A 20,269-nucleotide genomic window follows, 5' to 3' on the forward strand; every position below is an offset into this window, starting at 1 on the left:
CTTGGAAAGAGACAAAGCTTTATAGGAGGGAGCGCTATAATCAATGGGCATCCATGTTTTTAATGGTCTACAAAGTAAAGCTGCCCATACATTTTTTATAGAAATCGCGTTGATGTAAAAGATTTACAAAAAATATCATTTACGATGACTGCTTAAAAGTTTGTTGGCCAGTAATAGTCTGACAACTTTGTGTGACTGTAATAGACATTTCATTCCGGCGTAAGTTTTTGGGGGATTGTTTATGGCCCATCCACTTTTTTTCTAATATGTATGGGCAGCTTATGACCTTGCCAGGGCTGGCCTTAGGGGTATACGAACTGGGCGGTCACACAACTGTGCCTAATGTATGGGGCACCACAGGACCTGATGGCCTGGGCACCAGGAGCTTGCACCCTCGATCCCACACCTGGTGCACAAATCTACGGAGAGCTTGCTCCTTTAGAAGCAGCTACACTCTCTAGTTTATTGACTGTAAAGTGTTATCTAGACAACTATCAGGCAGTGTTATATGGGCACTGTGTGATTGTAATATTGGGCATTATAAGGTACACCCCATGGTGAAAGCGTCAATAGAGGGTACTGCACAAGGCACCATCCAACCCATGGCCGGCCCTGGACCATGCAATCCCTCGGCTATGGCTCTGAAGCTAGCCGTAGACATTCAGCCATTATATATTTTTTTTTACTGGAAATAAGGGTGTAATAAGGAAATGTAATGAACGTGTTTTATTGTAATTGGCAATTCACTGGAAATCCAGCAATGTAAATAGCAGGTGTTTTAAATTTCGTTGGGCACTTAGGAAAATAAAGTTCAAAGGTGCTAAAAACATTATCAGATGGAATCATTTCCCATAATATCTATTGACTTCTATAACCGAAAGATTTGCAAAGGAAATACTATCTGACCTTATAGAGGGAGAATGCTCAGGCAGATCTGTAGTTCTGGCATTATGTACATGAAACAGGAAGCTCAGTAATGAACAGACCTATAGGTCTACGCAGCCCCAAATGAAGCAAGCTGCGATGCTCTGCGTGTTCTTACATCTTTCTATCATAGCCAGCAGTAACTTTTTCAGGAATTTGCTACAGTAGTTCTTCTGCGGGATTGGACCAGAGAGATGGGCTAGCCTTCACTCCCATGTGCATCAACAAGGCTTGGGCGCCCATGACCCTGTCACCGGTTCACCAGTTGTCCCTCCTTGCACCATCAAAAGACTGCAATAGACTTTAAATATATACATGCTATATTTGTTAACATTAGCGTATTTTACAACAATCAAATCAAAATGTTCTCATCAAAATTGTACAATTCTGTTGCATGTTTAGATGCACCTTTTAGAAATTGCTCAATTTACGCAAAAAAATTGGCATAAACAGGTAAGTAATTGTGGGCCAATGTGTGTGTGGTAAACGACCTCATTAGTTATAGCCAGTGGCCAATAATGCATAGAATCCCTGCTGGACTGGACATGTTCTTGCTGTCTGGTAATTATTTGTTTCCTTCCTATGTTTTCCCTCAACCATTCAGAACTTTAATTCAATGCTCCTTCTTTCCAGAACCATTGTGTAACACAACATGTAGAAACACGTAGGCCAGAAGATAATCCCTTCCCGAGGAGAAGGAGGTGGCAAAGAACGCACAATTTTACACCTTTCCTGACAGTGGAATTGACTCATTGTTTTAATATTTTCTCTATAGCAAATTATTTTAGAGATATCTGAAGACAATTTTCGGCTGTGATATATTACATTGTATGTTTTTTAAACCCTGTAGAGCAGCATTTCGAATCACAGAGTCTGAGAAGATGGAAATACGATTTAATTTGATTATTGTTAGCTTGCTTGACCAAGTAGAACACTATAGGGGGTGTAACTAGAATTCACAGAGCACCATACTGCACCTACTAAAGGTGTGCTGTCAGTGATATTGCTAGAATTCGATTTAAAAAGCCCTATGTCATTTACAAGATCCTTAGATAGGATATATATAAGATTAACCTAGTAAGGGGTGGAATTAACCCCCATTACAGTCCCCCAAACAAGAGATTTTTAGAAATCCGGTTTGTCTTGGCCAATCTACTGGTATTTGTTCAGAGTATGTCATCATTGATGTCTGATCGGTGCAGGAAGGTGAGGTCTGAGTAGCTGTTTCATTCTACTCCATTCCCTGTAATTGGGTGGAGCACTAATGAACTCAATGGCATGCAGTAACTGGGTAGACCGCCTACGGAATATTCATCTTCTAAATTTCGGAGGGTTTGTTTCAATGACTTGTACTTCTCGAAATAATTTGTGTTAGTATTGTAAACTTTTGTCTTATTGCATATTCTGCTGTATTGCTCAATACAACTTTTAAGCAGGGTACGTCTTATCTGTATAAACACCTTTTACAAACTTCCTTATGAATATTACAGCCTTTGATCATCTGCCCTGTAATCATCCTGTATTATAAGACTTAACTGGATATACACATTAAATTAAAGTTTATGAGACCTCGAGTTCGGCTGACGATCGTGGTGTCTATATGGGCTGCTAAAAGTCCCCTGACAGCAGATATCGGATAAAAGTAGGATTGACCCTGCTCGATTTCATCATACATGCTTGATCATTTTTTACTGCAGAATAAGCATCTTTCTGAGGTTTCTGGCAATAGCTTATTCCCATCTCCTCATTAAAATAAACATTCAGGTACAGCTGATCCAAGGGAGTCATGTTTATAGGGAGGGTGGGGGAGATAGCTGGTCATAAACAAAAAATATCTTACATGAAAACGTATATGGCCTACAGTTATCTTCTGCTCTTCTCCCATAAACATGCTTCCGCTTGGCCAAACAGCCAAGTCATTGATAAGTAGGGAGGGATATAACCTACTGCCAGATAACAATACCGCCGCTTATCTTATGGAAAACAATAGGATCAGACAGGGCAAAATTAAAAAAACTCTCAATTAGAATAATGGATCTGTCAACAGCAGCTTGTTGATTGGTTTCCAAGCAACAACTTAAGTCTTGATGCTCTTTGTTAGCACTGCTCTCCATTTGTATGGAGTCTGTATGTCAAGAAGGGCTTGTTTGTATGGATTTCCACCGGGTCGATTGTTTTCCACCCACATTCATAAATGTATGTGTTTGTATTTGCTTGAGATAGGGGTTTAGATTATGAACCCCACTTGGGATGGAATGTGATATAAGTGATCTGAGTTGAACTTTATAAATGACATATAATACATCAATAGTTCTTTGGATGCTATAAATTAGACTTAGATGTTTTGGGTTATTTTTGTGGTTTTTTTAAGATTTGTTCTCTAGAATACATACAATAGTGTGATGAGATTTCAGACAGGAAGACTGCATGTTGATTTACAGATAGAGATGCTTTTGGGGTCATTTACTGTAAATGAGAACTAATGTGGTTCTTAAAAAATGCTTTCATTTTCTAATCTAAAGACAGACATGATCGTCACTAATTACAAACCATTTTTTTAGTCCTAATTTTTATTTAGATGAAATCTCCAAATTCCTATGGAACCATATTGGGCTTAGTATATTTAGTTAAAGGAATACTAAACCTAGAAATGAATGATAAAAGTTAACAAGAGATAATCTTATCCCCACTGTATGTCAGTCTGCAGGATTTTCTGCATGTTTCTGAAACAGTCTTGTTGAAATCCTGCAGAAAACACAAGGGGTTCATTTCCAGCTGATCGCTCCCATTTTTGACAGGTGATTGAGTGAGGGCAGGGATTTATGATCTGTGTGTCTTACTGCAGACAGAGCAGTAGGGGAGGCTCCTGCTGCAGCCAGTTGTCTTACAGCCAGCCATGGGACTGTAACTACAAGGAGAAGGAGGAGGAGGGGGATGTCAGATCTTCTGGGACACATAAAGATTATTTTATATATTTCTCTATCTAAATTGCAATTTGTGATCAAAGGGAAGGATGAAATTAGTGGTGGAATTACTGGGATTCTTTGAGTATTTTTTATTTTTAAAGGGGTTTTCCCCACGAGAGACATCTGTGACACATCCACAGGATAGGTCATAAATGTCAGATAGATGCGGGTCCCAGCTCTGGGACCCACACTTATCTCCAGAACGGGGCCCCCTAAACCCTGTTCAGCCGCTGAGTGTTGCGGCTGATTGAGGTGTTTTTCGTCCATGGTCAAAAATCCTGAATAGGTTCAGTTGAAGTTTGTCATTTTGATGGGAAGATCAGCTCTGCATGCTGTGTTATTCTTCCCATCAAATCTGAAAGAATCTGTGATGGAGGCTCCCCTATAACTAATCACTTCTTTGGGGGTACTTGTTTGTAACTTCTTGTCACTAGGGGGTACCTGGCTTGAAAAAGTTGAGAAACACAGTGACTTAACATGTTGTAAGTTACAAAAACAGCCAAATGATTTAAATGAGAACAGTGTAATGCTTAATTTCCCCTGTGGTGGCGCTGCAGGGAAAGTGCTGTTTCATTCAACCACAGATTACAACTGATCGCTGGGGGTACAGTAGCAGGACAACCTGCGATCAGCTTATCGTTGGAGGACTTTCATGCATTATATCCTGGTTTTAGGCCTCATGTTATAATACGCATATCAGTGACTACAACCTGCCCCATTTCCTACCCCAGTTACTGATCATTGCAGTGAAATGTAATACTGTGAGTTTGACAATACAAACGAGTGACATGGAGGTGAGTCACAAAGTGTCAAACAACCACTTCACTCAAGTTCCTCCACGTTTCCTGGTATGATAATAGACGGCACACAATGAGCTGGTACAAAGAGGTTCTGTAGACATCCGTCACCAGCTGGATTTGCAAAAAAAGTTGTGTAGGCAGGTTGTTGGGGTGGTAGTGGTAAAACAGGATTCACTCAGATACATTTTCATATTTCATCATCTTAAAATCAAGATCCACCTTTGGGCCCACTTTTCTGGGGTTTCCCCATCTGATAGATATATATATGCTAAAAATATATATGCTAAAAATATCAGATCGGCATGGGTCTGACCGCTGGGTGCTCGGTTGTTTTTGCCTCTCCTATAGACTTTAAAGGGGTTATCTGGGTTGTTAAAATGTAAAAAAAATATATCAGTACTCACCTATTCCCTGGTGATCCAACGCTCATACTCCAACGGTCCTCCTGGTGTTTGTTTACAAGAGGGCAGCATGTGACCACTGCAGCCAATCACAGGGCTCAATGGTGACGCGTCATATTTCTGAATCTTACTGAGGATTCATGCCGGGAATACCACACGTGACCGCTGAACCCGGACATACTGCCCGCATTAAACAAACCCGGGAGGACAGCTGGAACGTCAGCGAATTTGTAAAACATTTTTAAAAAGCTGGGCAACCCCGTTTTCAGAATTTATGGGACTCACATGATCAGATATTTATGGCATATCAAATCAATACGGCATAAATATATCAGACAGGGGAAACCACTAATGATCAGAGGCCCATTGTTACTCCTGGGTCATTGTAGCTATTGTAAAGATTATATTATGGAATAACATTAATTGCCATTTCCTAACAAATATCTGTCTAATAATAATCTGAGGGACTGGAGAATTCTGTCAATGGAACGATCCTATGGTCGATGATGTCATTGGGTCATGTGACACCATCGGTCACAACCTGTAGATAGTGAATAAATAGAAGGGGCCGGCAAGGGCAATGGATTATATTTACCACCAGTAAAAATGTTATCTTCACTTTTATCTATTTCCTCAGGTTTCCATGTCGAAAAGAATTAGTGACGTCATCGGCTGCCAATCTTCTTCATTCTATGCGGGGCAGAGACCGTAGACTGTCTCCAGAGGCTACTCAGGGATTTTGAGCCCCTGACTAACATCTCTATCCAAAACTATTATCTGCTTCTATTTCATAATATTCACTGTACATACCCTATCTTTATTATAGTGCCCTTCATACAATATCTGCAGCACTCCTCATAAATCTCATGTGTCTTCTAATTGCAGATTTTACTGAAAATCTTCCTGAAAGAAGTCAGGAAAATGGACAAATTATGTAAATGACTCAAATGGAAAGAATTTCCGCCAATGAATTCAGAGTCGTCAATAGTAAATGTCTATTTTCTCATCCCCTGCGCGACGTCGTTTCCTTTTCTGGACTGTCTGAAAATACACAAAATATGTAAGTCCTTAGGTTAGAGTTTTTAAAAATCCTGTGGCATGAGGAAAGTGGAGAGATCCCTGCAGCAGACGCACTGTCATACAGTAAAGCTACTGTACGAATATAACTCGGTGCCCCCTGCTGGTAGCATCTACATGTATCCAGCAATCTAATTTCACAAATGATATACAGTATGTATATACTGTATAAATACCAGGGGTGTAATGGAGCTGGGAAATGCCAGGGCGCCACCATAGGACGTTTTTTTGGGCAGCCAGGCGTTGTATGGAAGTCTAAAAATAACCTCTCTGCACCCTGGATGTGGTTTTAAACTTTAACAACTGGCTTGTCAGTGCCCGCAGTCCTCCTCCGCAGCTGACAACTCCATGCCGCCATTTTGCTTATAACTAATGCAGAGCAAAGAGATGGGGCTGCAGAAGAGGACCATGGGTGAGGACAGGCCAGATTCTAGGGTGGCGATCTTCAGGGTCACACAGTGGCGGACTGGGGTTCCTTGGGCCCACCAGTGGATATGATTTTGAGGGTCCACCCTCCATCTATAGAAAACATGTCTGCTTTCTATTTCATAATAGTCCATGTTGTTATCATTGTACACACAGGACATCATCAATAAGGTCTAATAGGTAATTTATGAATAAACTAATGACAAGTAGACCCTTGTGGCAAGTGATTTCTCAGTAGTCACCTCCAAATGGGGTTGTCTTCTGCTGTCCCTTGAAGGCCCATTATTGTTTTAGAGCTTGGGCCCTCCAGAGGATCTTCTGGTTCTCTCGTGGGCCAGTCCGACCCTGGGGTCACATGACCGCGATGCTCGTGTGACGCTAGTTTCGCAGTCATGTGATTCTACTAACGGTGAAATGTACAGCGTGAAGTCACCATCCTATGCAGACGCACTCTCCTTTAACTCCCCTGCCGGACTCGGGCCTCCTCTAACAGCACCACTGGCATCACACAGGAGGAGAACCGGAAAGGGGAGAAAGTGAGTTTGTGGATGGAGTGACTCTGTCTTTTTCTGTGGTTACAGCGGGTGTGAAAATGGAGGTGGTATGTGGCTGGCTCCGATATGGGGACAATGTGACTGGCTCTTATTACGAGGAGGTATGCATTTTTTGTTGCTGTGGCTGACAGGGAGGGGAGAATTTTGGTTGAAAATGAGGGGTGCCGTAACTGGAACTGTCATTGTCATATTGTGACTGCCAGTGTATCAGATGAGAACCCACTGTGGTTGTCACTGTATTAGATGAGACCACACTATGGTTGGCAATGTATGAGATGAGAAATACACTAGGGCTGGTGCTGTATGAGATGAGAACACACTACGTTTGGCAATGTATGAGATGTGTACACTATGGCTGGCAATGTATGAGATGAGTACACTGTGGCTGGCAATGTATGAGCTGAGAACATACTATGGCTGGCACTATATTAGATGAGATTAGATGCCGCTCAGCGTCTAGCGTTGCCATGGTGATGTTGTCATCATGCGGCGCCTCTCCATCTGACGCACGGCGCGTCCTGTGATGTGTGCGCCACTCAGCGGGCGTGTCGAGCGCCGATTTTCATCCATCACAGGTGAGTCTAACTTCATTCTATTTCTATAAAAACCCATAGAGTTTTATTACATGTAGCCTCCTGACGAAGCCGGTCTACAGGGCGAAACGCGCGTCGAGGCGTTCACTCATCCATCCGTCTTTGATCTCCATCGCTCCTCACCATGTCCCAGGGTATGTGCTGGCCTCTAGTTTTTACATGATTGTTCCATTGTGTCCAGCTATTTCTAGCCCTTCTTTTTGGCTATTTGAGCCTGTATGTTTACTTAGGACGCTCTCAGCTTTATTCTGCTTATTGTTATATTCTGTAGGCAGCAGTAGACCTTCTAGTCTATTTCTGTACATTGTCATACTTAGCAGGCAGCACTATATTGTATGTGGGTTTCATTACTCTATGCCTATGGTTTAAATTTTCTGTCCTGTGGATTACTTGAGCGTGGTCTGGTCATCCTTGGATGGTTGACTCTGTTTGTCTATGGTCTAATTCATCTCACCTTGCTGTATATATCTCTGTGTATGATGTATCCCTTTTTTTATTCCATTACATGTTATTGTTGAGTATATTTAATAAAGATTTTTTGTACTTTTGTATATTATTCAGTATACTATTTCTTTAAGGGCTATGTCCCTTTTTGGTTCGCTTTTAGGTTGACTATATTAGATGAGGACACACTATGGTTGGCACTGTATGAGATGAGTACACTATGGCTGGCAGTGTATGAGATGATAACCCACTGAGAGCACACCATGTCTGGCACTATATGAGATGAGAACACGCTATGTCTGGCACTGTGTTAGATAAGAACACACTATGGTTAGCATGAGAACACACTATGGCTGGAACTGTATGAGATGAGTACACTATGGTTGGCACTGTATGAGATGAGTACACTATGGTTGGCACTGTATGAGATGTGTACACTATGGCTGGCACTGTATGAGATGTGTACACTATGGCTGGCACTGTATGAGATGAGAACACATTATGGCTGGCACTGTATGAGATGAGTACACTATGGCTGGCACTGTATGAGATGAGAACACACTATGGCTGGCACTGTATTAGATAAGAACACACCATGGTTAGCATGAGAACACACTATGGGTGGCACTGTATGAGATAAGCTTGAGGTGCCAGGAAGTAAAGAGGCAAAAGGACCCAGGAGCGGTTAGCACATAGGGATCTGGTCTGGGGTCTGAATTTGATTTTACACTTCTATGATGTGAATTTAATTTGGTGTCTGGTTGGGGGTGAATTAATTTAGGGGTATAGTCGGAAGTCGGAATTATCTTGGGATCTGGTCTGGCATCTGCATGACGAAATAAAAATTCCAGAGCAGTTTTGAGACTGCAACAAACACTTTTTTTTGGTTGCGATAAGTATCACTGACATTTTGTATTAGAAGGGTTTTTACGCATGAGGTTGTGCATATTTCCAGGACCACCCAATTGTAGAGGCTAGCAGCTAAAGCATGAATTTGCATTGTGTACACTGATCACTTTGAGATCTATGTACACCTATAGTTTAATGCCCATTTTAATGCTTAAGTTGCACTTACGCATGATGAGTCATGGACGGGAGAAGTTTTCATGGTGGCCTTGGCCGGATGGAGATGAAATGGAAATGTTTTCACGTATAGATCAAAGCAACTGATTTCACTTACTTCTGAGACATCAATAGTGGGGACGACCTGTTTTTGATGATTGAGAAAACACGGATCAGCTACACTGATGTACTGAGCTTGGTTCTGGTGCTGTATATATGTAGTGATCTTGGTTCTTTTGCTGTATATATGTACTGAGCTTTGTTCTGGTGCTGTATTCAAGTACTGAGCTTTGTTCTGGTGCTGTATATATATACACACTAATATTGGTTCTATTGCTGTATATATGTACTGAGCTTGGTTCTGGTTCTGTATATATATACACACTAATATTGGTTCTATTGCTGTATATATGTACTGAGCTTGGTTCTGGTGCTTTATTCAAGTACTGAGCTAGGTTCGGGTACTGTATTCATGTACTGAGCTTGGTTATCGTGCTGTATATATATATATAGTGAGCTTGGTTCTGGTGTTGTATTTATGTACTAAGCTTTGTTCTGATGCTGTATATATGTACTGAGCTTGGTTCTGGTGTTGTATTTATGTACTGAGTTTGGTTCTGGTTCTGTATATATGTACTGCGCTTGGTTATGATGTTGTATATATGTACTGTGCTTGGTTCTAGTACTATATTTACATATTAAGCTAGGTTTTGGGGCTGTATTTATGTGTTGAGCTTGGTTCTGATGTTGTATATTTGTATGAGCCAACCAGAACCAAGCTCAGTACATAAATACAACAACCAGAACCAAGTTGTTGTATTTATGTACTGAGCTTGGTTCTGGTTGTTGTATATATGTACTTAGCTTAGTTCTGGTGCTGTATTTATGTACTGAGCTTGGTTTTGATGCTGTATGTATGTACTTAGCTTGGTTCTGGTGCTGTATTTATGTACTGAACTTGGTTCTGGTGCTGTATTTACGTACTGATCTTTGTTCTGGTGCTGAATATATGTACTGAGCTTGGTCCTGGTACTATATTTATGTACTGAGCTTGGTTTGGTGATGTATTTATGTACTGCACTTTGTTCTGGTGCTGTATTCGAGTTCTAAGCTTGATTCTGGTGCTGTATATATGTTCTGTGCTTGGTCCTGGCGCTGTATATATGTTCTTAGCTTGGTTCTGGCACTGTATCTGTGCATTAACCGGGAGAGTTTTTGTGGCGTACTACGCACGCCGCACTGTTCTCTACCCTTCTTACAGTGCACAGCCTAAATACGGATGTACATAGTTACATAGTTACATAGTTACATAGTTAGTACGGCTGAAAAAAGACACATGTCCATCAAGTTCAACCAAGGGAAGGGAAAAGGGATGTAGCCATCTTTAACTTGACTCTGATAACTTGCTGAAGTGTGATATCACACAACAAAAGTAATTAAAAAGTAATTGAAAAAGTCAAGATAAGCGAACCAGCCACTGTTTATTTAATGCATTAAAAGTCAAGGTAAAGATGGCTACATCTGTAAATGAGCTTTGCGTGTTTAGGAAATTCAATATGTACATATAGGTCTATACATAATGGGTGAGTTTAATATAACAAGTGTGGGTAGGTAGATATGTACGCTTATGTAATTATATACATTGTGTGGCAATCTCGTTAAACATTCTGAACAGGGAGCCACAAAAGTTTGGAAAGTTTCTAGGATACTACTGATATTTACATTTTTATTATTATTTAGATTCCACTTTAATATTGGGTGTATTTGGAATATTGTAATTGTTTTATTTGATTATTAGAATAATTTTCCATGGCACTACACACCATGAAGCACTGTAACATCACCCCTTCCCCAGGCACATATATACCTTTGTCAGCAAAACAGAGAACATATTGTTAACATTTTTAATCCCAACACTGGTGCAGCCACCACAATACATTGCAACATAATATACTGTACACTGTTATGCTGTTGCACCACACAGTGTCTAAGAAAAAATATCATCATACAGTGCTGCAATAATATCACCATACAGTGCCCAAATAATTCCAACATACAGTGCTGAAATAATACCACCATACAGTGCTAAAATAGTACCACCATAAAGTGGTAAATACCACCATACAGTTCCCAAATAATACCATCATTCAGTGCTCAAATAATACCACCATACAGTGCTAAAATAATACCACCATACTGTGCACAAATAATACCGCCATACAGTGCTCAAATAATACCGCCATACAGTGCTCAAATAATATCACCATACAGTGCTCAAATAATACCATTAAACAGTGGTTAAATAATACCACCATACAGTTATCAAATACCACCATACAATGCTCAAATAATGCCCCCATACAGTGCTCAAATAACACCACCATACATTTCTCAAATAATACCACCATACAGTTATCAAATTATTACAACATACAGTCACCAAATAATACCGCCATACAGTGCTTAAATAATTCCAAGAAAGAAGATAAAAAAATGGATCCAGCGCTGAGACAAATGTGGTGGTTAAGAAGGGAAACTTCTTCCAAGTTTTATTCCATAATTGTATTTAAAAAACGTCAGGGAGTGTTCTGAAGTACAACAGGTAGTTGAGGAAATAGGCGGTGCCTACGCGTTTAAGACGCAAGCTGCGTTCTTACTCATGGCTTGTTCTAAATAATACCGCCATAGAGTTATCAAATTATTACAACATACAGTCACCAAATAATACTGCCATACAGTGCTTAAATAATTCCACTATACAATTCTCAAATAATACCACCATACAGTGCTCAAATAATACCAGAATACAGTGCTCATATTATACCTCCATACAGTGCTCATATAATACCTCCATACAGTGCTCATATAATACCACCATACAATGCTGAAATAACACCACTATACAGTATGCAAATAATACCACCATATTAAATAATTTCAATTTAGTATCAGTGCTAAACAATTAATAATAAGATTTCTGGTGCCCACAAATGTCCCTGGGGTGCCCCAGAGGCACAGGTCACATACCCCTAAGTCCAGCCATCCTCACATACCCGCAGAGCCACATCCGCTATGCCATCTACGATAAAGTCTGTTTTCTGCTGCTCCCATTATTGGTTGGGGTCCTGTGGTGTTATCCCCTCAGTGTGGGCTGGTGAATAAGTAGAAAAACACCAGGTAACATCTTCCAATCAGAGTATTATCTGACCGCATAGACAACAAACCAACTATCTGTAGTCAACAACAACAGATTCACAAGGGGCACAATGGGAACCCTTCAAACCAGGACCATAATGGGATCCCTAGCTGATGTTCGGCAAGAAGAGGACACCATCAAATCACCCCAAACTGCAGAAAAACCAACTCTGCAGGATTGCTTACCATCTTAAATCTTAATAAAGTTTAATAAAGGTACATAACAAGACATGGATGTGACTATGGAAGAAATTATGATCAAAACCCTCAGATCTGAATAATTTTAATAGTTGGATAATGAGAATAATTACAAAATGAGTGAGATATTCTTCCGTTCATAATAAAAATATTATAAAAAAAAGAAATGAGAAAATTTTCCATGCATTAAAAAAACAATAGCAAAATCTCGCCTATGAACAACAAACACATTATAAAAAAATTCACAAGCAGCGACTACTAAACGAAAAATTGGGACTACAGTGCCACCTGCTGGCTGCTTCAGACATTGTGAAATTCTTGAAATTATGTTTGTAGAGGTGTGGTCTGTGTAGTCTGTCTCTTCAGCTGTAAAATACAGACAAAATAAAATAAAAAAAGTTATTTTATTTTCAGTCAAAGCCGCAGTGAAATTTGTAATTTTTTTTATTTTTTATTTATGAGCTGCAACTTTAGGGTACACACAATAGACACCTATTTAATATCCATGGGACTGCCACAGTCTAGTTTTAAGCCTGCCATTGGCATTAATAGATTAGACAGGTTGTATTTCTCCTGTCTGATCGTATTGGCGGAATGAGCAAGTGGCAGAAGTCAATAACATTAGGTTGTCAACAGTTCCTGCCAAAGTCAATGAGATCCACATATTAGAATCTAATATTTAAAGGGTATGTCCATTTTTAAGCAGCATTTTACAGTTTACATAAACATAATTTACATAAACAGTTGAGTAAATTTGTAACAACCTTACTTTAGTTATCCTGTACTGATCGTGATCTAGAGACTGTATTGTACTCCAGAGCTGCGCTCACAATTTTGCTGGTGTGTCTGACAACAAGTTTGTTGTCAGAAACACCCCTAACATCTTATGTAGTGGGACAGTTTTACCTACACCAGAATAATGTACAGTGCCTGGTGTGAAGACTACATTTTCCAGAATGCAAATCAGCAGAGCAAGCAATTATTGCTGGAAGATTTTTGTTGTGAAGCCAGCAGAATTGTGAGTGCAGCTCTGAAGTGTAATACAGGATGTAACTCAGGATTAGTACAGGATAAGTAATGTAATGTATGTACACAGTGACTCCATCAGCAGAATAGTGAGTGCAGCTCTGGAGTATAATACAGGATGTGACTCAGGATCAGTACAGGATAAGTAATGTAATGTATTTACACACTGACTCCACCAGCAGAATAGTGCGTGCAGCTCTGAAGTATAATACATGGTGTAACTCAGGATCAGTACAGGATAAGTAATGTATTATATGTAGACAGTGACTCCCCCAGCAGAATTGTGAGTGCAGCTATGGAGTATAATACAGAATATAACTCAGGATCAGTACAGGATAAGTAATATAATGTATGTACACATTGACTCCACCAGCAGAATAGTGAGTGCAGTTCTGGAGTATATTACAGGATGTAACTCAGGATCAGTACAAGATAAGTAATGTATTGTATGTAGACAGTGACTCCCCCAGCAGAATTGTGAATGCAGCTCTGCAGTATAAAACAGGTGTTTCCCAAAGAATGAAACAAGATAGGAAATGTAATGTCATGTATGTACACAGTGACTTCTCCAGCAGAATAGTGAGTGCAGCTCTAGAGTATAATACAGGATGTAACTCAGGATCAGTACAAGATAAGTAAAGTAATGTCTGTACACAGTGACTTCTCCAGCAGAATAGCAGAATAGTGAGTGCAGCTCCGGAGTATAATACAGGATGTAACTCAGGGTCAGTACAAGATAAGTAAAGTAATGTCTGTACACAGTGATTCCACCAGCAGAATTGTGAAAGCAGCTCTGGAGTATAAAACAGGAACAAAATAAGATACTTAATGTAATGTATGTATTCAGTGACTCCACTTTTTATCTTTATTAATTCTATGTTTAAACTGCAATATGGGAATAGAAAGTGAACATATCCTTTAAGTTATAAAGTTGGATGACAAATGGCAGATGAGTGGCTAGTAATGTATTAGCAATGTCTCTAGGATTAAACAAGAATTTACCATTTTCGAATGTTCATCTTTTTTATCAATAACCCTAAAAATGAAAAAACAAACAAACATCATATTGTGATAATATTGTCTGCAACACTATAAGAGTACTTCTCAAATTAAAAAAGAATAGTCCCTGACATGTTCTGAATGACACCCTGAATGACATGTTCTGTAAATTGACATTGATATGTAGAGTTACTTCCCCCTTGCTCCCTCTTCTCCTAATGTTCTGCTTACATGTCAGTCTCCACTGTAGTTCTGGCATTTCATTCAGTAACCAGAATGCCCAGGATGAACAGTCTTTTTGAGAGGGGTGTGCTACAGCACCTGAGCTGTGGATTTTAATGGCTAAAGATAAATACATAGATCTTGTGGGAAAAAAAAGTTTGTCCAGATTTCCTTTGCCCCTTTAGGTGAAACATGATAAAAACACTATAAAATAAGCAGTCAAAATCTGCAAATGCAGTATTATTATAGCAAAATGTCTTCCTCTTCCTCATATAGTTCTTACCATTGTAGAGTACCCATGGTCATTCCCTGTAGCTGAGCCTTGCCTCTTACACGATAATCCTAAATAAAGTATAAAACATTTGAAATCATCAAATAATGTCCCATAATAACATCTGGTTTTGTATAAAACCTAAGTGCTAGTCTTGTATATAGATTTGTGCTATATATCACAGAGTATATAATAAAAGTGCTATAAAATCCTGTATCAGAGAGAAGCTACTCAATGACCTAGGATCCATCCATTTCTACAAACTCTGTAATAAGAGAAGCTTCACTACAGCCTGCCGGGGACCTTTCACACAGTACTAGCAAGGTTTAGCAGTTTATTTAAGGGGTTTTCCCATTATCATTATTTATTCCTGTGAATAGGTGATAAATATCTGATCTGTGGGGGTCCGACCGCTGGAACCCGCACTGATGACAAGAACGGCTTACCAGGAATGGAGCGGTAGTGCACATGCTCGACCACTGATCCATTCATTTCTATGGGGCTGTCGAGCGCTATCTTCGGCAGTCCCATAGAAAAGAATGGAGCGGTTGCAGAGCATGCGATCTACCGCTCCATTCCTATGAGGCTTCTAGGAATGGCAAGGTAAGCCCGTTCTCGTGATCGATGGGGATTCCAGTGGCCGGACCCGTACTGATCAGATATTTATCACCGACCCTGTGTATAGGTGATAAATAATGATTATGTTTTCCCTTTAACTCCGGGATCATGACAATCAGAAGCATCTCGCAATGTGACTATATTCTAAACTAGGAGGCTGTATAAAAAAAAAGTAGGTACCGCCCTTGAGGATTCGGGAGCACTGGAAAATCTTAACTTTTGGTTAAAGGTATACTTTGAGACCATTTAAGATAAGCCTCAGCATAGGTTGGATTAATTTCCCTATTCTATGAACTGTGTGAAAATGCCTTGGTTCACTTTCTCGACTAGAGCTGCAACTTTAGTAAACAAAAGCGGAAAAAAAAACTCCAAAACTTCCCAAGCATAGGAAAAGGAGGTCAAGACCCTCTACTCTAGAATGGTCGGGCTGTGGTGGTGTGAAGGTTTTAATATGATTTTTGCTATGGGACCCATTTTCCCTTATGACTGCCAACCCTCCTAGTATGTTTTTGGATCTTACATGCACTTTAATAAGTGATCAAAACTATAGTAACTTATCAGCAACTGGAATGGAAGGAAATGTCAAATTGATTTTAGGTGGAGTAAGCAATGCTCAGTCAATTACCCTCCATCCCTTTCCTCTCTCTCTCAGGAAGGATACATCGTTGGTGCAGGAGGAAAATGACACCGAGTATCAGTACAATTACCACGACTGACCCAAAAAAGATTCCCACTATAATAGCAGCAAAGGGATCACGAGCACATTCCATAGTTTCTAGGATAAAACACAAAGAAAACAGGAACAGCGTTACAAGAAAATATGCTGACTGTCATCGACATTTCATATTTTGGGTAAATGTAAAGAGTGCTTGTAATATCCAAGTTTTGCAGTGTACACGCTGTCGAAATTCAGCTATTCTAGAAGAACTTCGCTGTGGGTAACCGTAGAGCAAATTTCGCTTACAGTTATATCAAAGCTTTCATATAGAGCGGCAAATGCAGGATTAAAGGGGTTTTCCAAGTTCATTCGGGCACGTGACAAAATAGCACCAAATCCCCTGCTTCACTGTGCCCACTATCCAGTTAAATGGTCGCTTACTTTTCGGCAAACTTTGCATAAATTAATAGTGCAAGCGAAAATAAGAAAATGTGTAACATATCTTATTAGAGAAAAATGCCTCTTTCTATGCTTATCAATCCCCCCCCCCCCTTGTAACTGTTCACTAAGGCTTCGTTCACATCTGCGTCAGGGCTCAGTTCAGGCGTTCTGTCTGAGCTTTCCAGCAGAACGGAACCCCGACTGAAACAAACCGAAACCTCAGGTTTCCGTTTGCATCACCATTGATTTCAGTGGTGACGTTTGTCACCGTTGTGTAAGGGTTCCGTCGTTTTGACAGAATGAATAGCGCAGTCGACTAAGGTATTCATTCCGTCAAAATGACGGAACCCTTGCACAACTGAGACAAACGACAACCATTTTCACCGGATCCGTCACCATTGAAATCAATGGTGATGCAAACGGAAACCTATGGTTTCCATTTGTTTCAGTCAGGGTTATGTTCATGGGTTCCCCTTATGGAAAGCTCCGACAGAACCCCTGAATGGAGCCCTGACGCAGATGTGAATGAAGCCTAACTCTGAATTTACTGCTAAATCCATCTCCTCAACATGAGACAGACTATCATCTCAGTGAGGGAACAGGTTACAGCTGCTTATAGACGTCTATAGAGAGGGGAGAGGGGAGCAGAGTCAGAGAGAGAGAGAGAGAGAGAGAGAGAGCAAAAGAGACAGAGACACTGTTAAGCTTCTAGTAAGTGTTATATCTCCCACCAGTGTTGGAATCACAGTTACACTACTCAATAGAAGTCATATAATAGCCAGAAATAGTGTTAATCCCCATGTATACACATATGACTGCTTATTCTGAAAAGCCGCCTGAAAAGTTAGGTACTCTTTAAATTATACAATTCTTTTTGCCTGCAGTCACCACTAGAGGGGGCTCACCGGCACAGAATTATACAGCTCAAATTGAACTAAATAATTATTATTTAACTTGATATTTTCATTTTCTCCTGAACGGATCAGGAATCCAAGTCCCACCCAGATGCGTCCCTAGGCTGCTTTAAGGACATGCCATATACATTGATCTCCAAGTACATATTGCATCCTCTGCATGGATGCAGTTGTGTAAATGACATCAATACCACCACCCTACCATGTTACTCAGAATACTTGGGTCAGCTCTCAGGGACCGAAACCACATTACATGTGATTGCTCTATTTGCGATGAGAGTAGATCGCCCCTTTAACACTCTCAAGGCAATGAGCAACCTTAATGTACAATACACACTGGCCGGTCTTGGGCTGTTGACCCTTTCCCGTCAGTCTTACCTCGCTGTCCTGATGTCTTCACTGCTGAACAGGGAAGTGTTAGTCCAACCACAAGATGAGTTCTGTCACCGTTTCACATAAGAATGTGTCATAAGTATGTAGTCCGGTCATATATTCAAGGCTGGACTTAAATGATTTGTGCTTGACACTCATCAATCCAAATACCTCCCATTGGATGGACGCACTGACATGCAGCCAAATATGACGGCCATCTTTATTATCGCGGCACTTTTAGCTAATGGATCAAAGAACAGTTAACTCCTTAATGATCGACCACTATCATTCGACGGAAGGCGGTGCAGGTTCTCACACTACCGCGACATCTTTTGCCTAGACTGTAGAAAATGCATGTAGTATAGTGTCCATTCAAAGAAATGGGTGACCATTTAATATATGGCCACGTTGAGTCATCCAGAGTGGGTGCCGCTCGTTCCAGCAGCTCTCTACTCATTGAGGATGTCCTGAATTTTGTATGTATTAAACCCATCCAACATAAAAAAAAAAATTTGCATGTTCACAGCAACGAAAACCACCAACTTATATTTCTTCAGTGTGTATGAAGCTTCCCGGATGTTTACCAGGACAGAAGGTTGAGCAAGACTTGGGAAATTAAGCAAGATTTCTCTTGTCTTCAAAAGATTGCTGAAACACCTACATAGAATGAATGGCCACTAGAAATATAATCAGCAGCCATACGCCACTATTACTTACAAATCCTACAAAAAAGGTGCTGATAGGCAAAAGTATAATAAATGTTTAATACTTTATTCGTTCATAACGCATATAATATAAGTAAAAACATGTTAAAAAAGCAGAGCATCACATACAAAGAAGCGGAAAGCAGGCTGGCTGTACAGTATACAAAAAAGTATATAGCTCACATGTAATTGTGAAATTCTGCTTAACAAAGGGGTAAAACAAAATTTACCTTTTGAAAATCATATATTGCAGATACATTGTGAATGAAAGCCTTCGCTTTCCATACGCTGAGAGTAATATATCATATACATAACGCCTCTTCCATGCATGTATTGCCAGGGTAGTGGGATTGGTCCACCGGGGTACCAGAGGATCCTCCGGTGGTCCCAGGGTCTGACATAATCATGAGCTTGAAAGGTCTATCAGAAGACAAACCAATTTGGAGGTGACTTTGGAGACAATCACTTGCCACTAGTTCTATTTTTTGAGTGCGTTGCGGAAAACATTACAATGTACGCCTATGGGAACAATGTTTCGCAACGCAAGAACTAGAGAAATCTGTCTGAGATAAAAATATATTTTTCCTATAAGCATACATTATAGTTTTCCGCATTTTTACGTTGCGGCAATACAAGGCAAATACAGAACGTGTGAATGAACCCTTATGGGATGATTCCCAAATAGATATTAGACCTTATTGATGACATGCCCTGTGTGTGCAATGATAGAAAAGTAGTACTTTAAAGAGTATATATTTTCACAATCCCTCCTTAGACAACAGTAGACGTATATTAAATGTAATGCAGCCTACATATCTTGTGTCCTCACTGTCCGGTCTTGGGCTGTTGACCCTTTCCTGTCAGTCTTACCTCGCTGTCTTGATGTCTTCACTGCTGAACAGGGAAGTGTTAGTCCAACCACAAGATGAGTTCTGTCCTCATTTCACATAAGAATGTGTAATAAGTATGTAGTCCGGTCATATATTCAAGGCTGGACTTAAGTGACTGGTGCTTGACCATCAACCACCCAAATACCTCCCATTGGATGGACGCATTGGCATGTAACCAAATATAACGGGCAGGTTTATTATTGGGGATATTTAGCTAATTGAAGGGCTGTAAGGTTCGAGAACCCCCTCAGTTAGAGGCTATGTACACTTTTATTAAAAAAACATTTACGATATAGTCTGTATACATAGAAGCTGTCTCGTTCCCTCTCAGCCGATTCCGCCAGTTCAGTTGAATTGACGGCTCGGCTGAGAGCAGGTCCTGCGTGTCTAGGTTCATAACTAATATGTGATCGATATTAGCTGGATCCTTCATATCAGACACACGCAGGACCTACTCTCAGCCGAGCCGCCGTTAGCTCAAATGAACTGACGGATTAAACTAAAAGAGAACAAT

General features: G+C 40.2%; 1 long non-coding RNA gene across 3 annotated transcripts; it reads right to left on the reverse strand.

The window, feature by feature from the left end:
• Window positions 1–12,739: 12,739 nt before the first annotated feature.
• Window positions 12,740–20,068, reverse strand: LOC142661563 (uncharacterized). Of its 3 annotated transcripts, none has more exons than XR_012850761.1 (5): window positions 19,678–20,068; window positions 16,402–16,551; window positions 15,171–15,229; window positions 14,669–14,702; window positions 12,740–13,006 (listed from the first exon to the last, which is right to left on the reverse strand). It is a non-coding gene; the product is annotated as an uncharacterized LOC142661563 (long non-coding RNA). The 3 variants fall into 3 exon arrangements; XR_012850759.1 differs by having other exon boundaries at window positions 19,736–20,067; XR_012850760.1 differs by lacking the exon at window positions 19,678–20,068 and adding an exon at window positions 18,168–18,633.
• Between the last annotated feature and the right edge of the window lie 201 nt (window positions 20,069–20,269).

The sequence above is a fragment of the Rhinoderma darwinii genome, chromosome 10, assembly GCF_050947455.1.
Source record: "Rhinoderma darwinii isolate aRhiDar2 chromosome 10, aRhiDar2.hap1, whole genome shotgun sequence".
NCBI classification, from domain to species: Eukaryota; Metazoa; Chordata; class Amphibia; order Anura; family Rhinodermatidae; genus Rhinoderma; species Rhinoderma darwinii.